General features: G+C 43.7%; 1 long non-coding RNA gene across 1 annotated transcript; it reads left to right on the top strand.

Moving 5' to 3' along the window:
• The first annotated feature begins 1,511 nt into the window (after positions 1 to 1,511).
• LOC307213185 lies at positions 1,512 to 3,456 on the top strand. The gene is made up of 3 exons (XR_013837437.1): positions 1,512 to 1,655; positions 1,841 to 1,963; positions 3,063 to 3,456. It is a non-coding gene; the product is annotated as an uncharacterized lncRNA (long non-coding RNA).
• Positions 3,457 to 6,222: the final 2,766 nt, after the last annotated feature.

The raw sequence follows: 6,222 nt of genomic DNA, 5'->3' as shown, positions 1-6,222 counted from the left end.
CGCCATGTCTGTGCACAAGCATGACACGATTCGGCGCTTCTGTGCATGCGCCGAAACCCGGAAGTAACCCATTCCGGATTTGGTGCGGTCCGTAACCCAAAAATGTGTAACCCACAGCGTTCGCAACCCGAGGTATGACTGTATTTGTATTTTGCATTTTTTAGCCTTTAAAAAAAAAATCCCTGCCTGGTCGCCTACAGTAGTTCTTACTCGCCACAGGTGACCAAAGTGGGCGTGCATAAACTTAGCTTCTAAGTCATAGAATTGTAGAGTTGGGACCCTGAGGGTCATCTAGTTCAACCCCGTGCAATGCAGAAATCTCAGCTAAAGCATCCATGACAGATAGTCATCCAACCTCTGCTTAAAAACCTCCACTGAAGCCCACCACCTCCCGCGGGAGACCATTCCACTGTCAAACAGCACTTACTGTCAGAAAGTTCTTCCTGGTGTTTAGTTCTGCCCGGACACTGCGGTCCAGCACCGAGGGTCTTCTGGCAGTTCCCTCACTGCGAGAAGCCAAGTTACACCAGATGTCAAAGAGAACAACAACTACCAGACTTTTAGAAGACATCTGAAGGCAGCCCTGTTTAGGGAAGCTTTTAATGTTTGACGGACTACTGTATTTTAATATTTTGTTGGAAGCCGCCCAACAAACAGATGGGTGGGGTATAAATAAATTATTATTATTATTATTATTATTATTATTATTATTATTATTATTGGAATCTCCTTTTTTGTAAGTTGAAGCCATCAGTTTGCATTGTTGGATAGAGCAAATTGCAGTTGGTCAACATAGTAGTAAAAGGATGGTATAGAAATATTGAAAATAACTAAACAAATATTTTGAATTCCTTCTTTATTCATGGCAGTGAATTCACCTTGGTCCCATCTGCCAATTTTTGGAAAGAAATGGTGGTGAATCTTCTCAGAGCTTGTGGTCATCATGATCCATGACGCAAAACACATCCATATATCATACAGATATACACATAATCAAAGCGCATAGGATAACGATTCCTTAAGAACAGCCCTAAGCACCTCACTATGAAATGTAATTAGTCAAGTTACATATTTAATTCCTCTTATCCTCATTGCATGCCTTCCCTTCCCTTCTTCTTTGCATCTTACATTATTCTTTTGTTATTGTCATTGAAGTGTGCTGCTTGGTCATTTAAGGACTTAAAGTAGCCACCCCCACACTGCTGTCCTCCAGCTGTTTTGGACTGACGTCATAGGCCCAGGACTGGGAAGGCTGATTTAAACTTGTTGTTGTTGTTTAGTTGTTTAGTCGTGTCTGACTCTTTGTGACCCCATGAACTAGAGCACACCAGGCACTCCTGTCTTCCACTGCCTCCCGCAGTTTGGTCAAACTCATGTTAGTAGCTTCGAGAACACTGTCCTACCATCTCATCCTCTGTCGTCCCCTTCTCCTTGTGCCCTCAGTGATTTAAACTAGCAACAGCAAAAATGCTCCTAAAGCACAAGGTACTGTTTTTTTAATTCACAGATTACCACTTTCACAATAGATTGCAAGCATGACCAACAGCATTCCTCAGGGTTGGCTCAAGACATTTTGGCACCTGAGGTGAACCACAAAATGGCTTCCACCACCACCAGGGAAGAAAGAATGAGTGAAGATCTACATCAGGAAAAAGGTGGGAATAAAGATCAACATTGGGAACAAGGAGGGAAGGAGGAATCAAATCATCATTACTTGATGACTGAAGAGGGACTTTGGTAATATGGTGCCCTAAGTGAGGACAAAATTTGGTGCCCCCTCCCCAATATTTCTTATTTCCACAGTCATTTCTTTTGGTTGTTTTTTAATGGATCTTCTCAGTAGGTACCATGATGACGATGGTGATGATGATGATGATGATTTTGCACCCTCCCAGCTCAGTGTCCTGTATCAGGGAACCACCTGCACCATCCTAAATCCAGCACTGACATGAATCTGGCCTAGGTGATGTACTCTTGCTTCCTGGCAGAGCACATCCTGAAGTTTCTACAGTCGTACCTTGGTTTTCGAACAGCTTAATCCTTGTACATTTTGGCTTCAGAACACCACAAATCTGGAAGTGAGTGTTCCGGTTTGTGAACTATTTTTGGAAGCTGAACGTCCGACAGGGCTTCCGTGGCTTCCGATTGGCTGCCAGAGCTTCTTGCAGCCAATTAGAAGCCATGCATTGGTTTCCAAATGTTTTGGAAGTTGAGCAGACTTCTGGAATGGATTCCGTTTGACTTCCAAGGTACGACTGTATTTCAATTACTTACAATGAAATGGTATTATTAATAATACTTTTCATCACCATCATCCCAATGCCATGTCATTGTTCACTTTTCTTCATCGGTAACTGCTCTGGCCTTCAAAAAGGCTGCAATTTGACAGAATCGAATTCACAAAGAAAGCACTGTGAGAAAAAACCCATCCAGAGCAAACCTACCATCAGTGCAGACCCTAAAACAGTCTGGTAACAAAAGCGGAATCCAACATGCAGGCCAAATTGATAGGCAGAAAACACTATCCAGACCTCTTAACCACAAGCTGCTGATACCAGACTTGATTCCTGGAGTTTACAACGGTCAAGGGAGCTATGTGTTGCGCACCGACACAGTTGCTGCTCTTAATTCTTCTGGCACACAGTCCCCAAAGGACACATATAGCCTGTAACCAAGAAAGTGTTTAGTGTCTAGTTAGGGCTGAAAACTGATAGGCACACACAACGTTGGGTGCCAGCCATTTGCTTCTTGGGAACGAAGGAATGATAAATTTGGGAACTACTAAGTGGAAGATATCTGCTACGGCTGTGTACACACCATACATTTAAAGCAGACAGGCACCTTAAAGAATCCTGGGAACTATAGTTCACACCCCACCCCCACAGAGCTGCATTTCCCAGCACCCTTAACAAACTACGGTTCACAGGATCCTTTGGGGAGGGGAGATGAGCTTTAGATTTTGGTGTGTACACAGCCTTCATGTCTCAAGTTTGTGCTGGTCGGAGGTATGAAAAGACAAGTCCTTGCTTCCAACTCATGGATAATATTTCCTTCATTGACAGGACCTGTCCATTCTGTCGGTTGGCATGAAGTAAAGAGGTGAAGCGGGCAGGCTTGTTATTTTCCGTGACATGAAGGAACAGAAGGGAGACCAGGCCTCTGCTGGGTAAGGGGAAACATGGTGGCATGAGAAGAAATGTACAACAAAGCAAGTTTCCAAAAACGAACTTGATTCTGTAGGAGTTTTAAAATGCTTAGTTTAAAATGCCAGCCATTGAGATCTATTAGGTGGCTGGGCATGTGGGAAAGGGCCTCTTCAGCGGTGGCCCCTGTGCTTGTGGAATTCCCTCCCTGGGGTGGTCCATATGGCCACTACTCTACTGTGACATTCATTTTATCCTACAGCGGCTATGTTGTGGCTTATGGTTTTGATGTTTATTAACGGGGCTCAGTACAACAAGGTGACAGAAGCGTCTTGTTTAATCAAAATTTGGAGCTAAGCCCTTGTGCTTAGCTAGACTGGTGACTGGGAGTGGCCGCCGAGACCATACAACACCGGTCTTGAAAGACCTACATTGGCTCCCAGTACATTTCCGAGCACAATTCAAGGTGTTGGTGCTGATCTTTAAAGCCCTAAATGGCCTCGGCCCAGTATACCTGAAGGAGCATTTCCATCCCCATAGTTCAGCCTGGACACTGAGGTCCAGCGCTGAGGGCCTTCTGGGGGTTCCCTCAATGCAAGAAGTAAAGGTACAGGGAACCAGGCAGAGGGCCTTCTCTGTAGTGGAGCCCGCCCTGTGGAATGCCCTCCCATCAGATGTCAATGAAATAAACAACTATCTGACTTTTAGAAGACATCTGAAAACAGCCCTGTTCGGGGAAGTTTTTAATGTTTTATCATGTTTTTAATGTTCCGTTAGGGACGTGGGTGGCGCTGTGGGTTAAACCACAGAGCCTAGGACTTGCTGATCAAGTCACCGCTATGGGTCCCCTTGCTGATCGAATCCCCGCTATGGGGTGAGCTCCCGTTACTCAGTCCCTGCTCCTGCCAACCTAGCAGTTCAAAAGCACATCAAAGTGCAAGTAGATAAATAGGCGGGAAGGTAAAAGGGATTTCTGTGCGCTGCTCTGGTTTGCCAGAAGCGGCTTAGTCATGCTGGCCAGTCAAGCTGTACGCCAGCTCCCTCAGCCAATAAAGCTAGATGAGCAACCCCAGAGTCAGTCACGACTGGACCTAATGGTCAGGAGTCCCTTTACCTTAATGTTCCGTTGGGAGCCGCCCAGAGTAGCTGGGCGGGGTATAAATGATAAATTATGGGTGGGGTATAAATGATAAATTAATATTATTATAAAATTATTGTTGTAATAATCTTCCTCTTGGAGTATTTCCAGGTGGCATTTTGTTGTGGAATTGGTGCTGATCCAGCCCAGAAGTTGTTTTGCAGTGTCCACACGATGTCATCGTCATCCAAAGCTACCTTGCAGACTCCCGCCCTAGTACAGACCAAGTTTATCGATCACAATAGTTTTCCTGCATTCAGTTACGTGGATCCAACCCTGATTGACCGATTGGCCCAAGCTTGTGGAACACCCTCCTGAGGAGGTTAGACTGATATTAGACACGTATCATCTTTGCTGAACTTCATGCACATGACTAAGGGCTCACCCACCTTTTGCTTGTCTCGTGCCTTGAAAACACAGGACTGAGAGGTTTCCCACTTCGGCATGGGTCCCAATGGTTTTCTGTTTGCTACTTCCCCCAGGGGAAACCCATTCTTTAACGCTTAATCAGAGCAAATGCCAACCCACCCCAATTCAGCAGTAAATCACAGGTTTCCTAGGGGTGGGGCAGAAGACCCTTCAAGTGGCCCTGTTTTCCAGGAGCAATCCCAGATTTACATAAGCCATTTCTGATTTGATCCCAGAACATCTTGTTTTTTTTTTCCTTAGGGAGGCCTCTAATTTCCAGCAGAGGAATGTTGGAGGGTATGGGATTGGCAGGACAAGCGGAAGTGGAGACGAGCCGTAGGACTTTCTCGTTCCAACATTTTAAGGTAGCATTCGGTTTTATGATAAATGTTATACAGTGGTACCTTGGTTTAAGAACAGTCTGGTTTAAGAACAGTTTGGTTAAAAACAACACAAGACCACTGCAATTATGGCGGCAAGAATACTTGTAGCAAGAAGCTGGAAAAGTGAAGCAACACTAACAATAACAGATTGGCCGACACTTAAAGGTAAAGGTAAAGGGACCCCTGACCATTAGGTCCAGTCGTGGCCGACTCTGGGGTTGCAGCACTCATCTCGCTCTATAGGCCGAGGGAGCCAGCGTACAGCTTCCGGGTCATGTGGCCAGCATGACTAAGCCGCTTCTGGCGAACCAGAGCAGCGCACGGAAACGCTGTTTACCTTCCCACTGGAGCGGTACCTATTTATCTACTTGCACTTTGATGTGCTTTTGAACTGCTAGGTTGGCAGGAGCAGGGACCGAGCAACGGGAGCTCACCCTGTCGTGGGGATTCGAACCGCCAACCTTCTGATCGGCAAGTCCTAGGCTCTGTGGTTTATTTTTTTTTATAAATAATATTTATTGAGATTTTACAAAATCAAAAATACCAAAATACATAATAAAACAAGAAACAGAAAAAAAACTCTCAAACAAAAATACAAAATACAAAAAAACAAGAAAAATAGAAAAATGGAAAATCGAAAGTTAAAACAAATCCATTTTTTATAACTTTAAGCTCATTAACTTGTTTCTTCAACTTCCTCACACCTCCCCTTTTTGTATTCCCATTAAAATATTCAAATCAGCAAATCCTTATCCTCTTTCATTTATCTTAACTCTAAATCTTAACATATTGTAACCCTATGATTTCACCAAATTTTTAATTCATTTTTGCATACTCGTTTTAACTTTTGTTGTTAACTTTATCTTTCCTCAAACCCATAAACTTTAAATTTTAGAATTTAAACCATATTTATACTTAACACCTTCAAATCTTCTGCTAAAGCCAGTTAAATCCTTTCCAGCACAATCTATTATTTCATTAATATTACTAAGAAATGAAAAGATATACAAAAGAAAGTTCTCTTATAGTTTTGTCCGTCGTCCCTTCCTCCTGGTTTCGGGTTATGTCATTTCTTATTTCCCTTTAAATCTTAACCATCAGCCCGGTGTTCTAATGTCTGAGGCTCTCAAATCACTTCCAAGCCCCCTCT

Source organism: Podarcis cretensis, assembly GCF_951804945.1.
Source record: "Podarcis cretensis genome assembly, chromosome: 3".
In the NCBI taxonomy this organism is placed as follows: Eukaryota; Metazoa; Chordata; class Lepidosauria; order Squamata; family Lacertidae; genus Podarcis; species Podarcis cretensis.
This window is presented reverse-complemented; position numbering and strand designations above follow the sequence as displayed.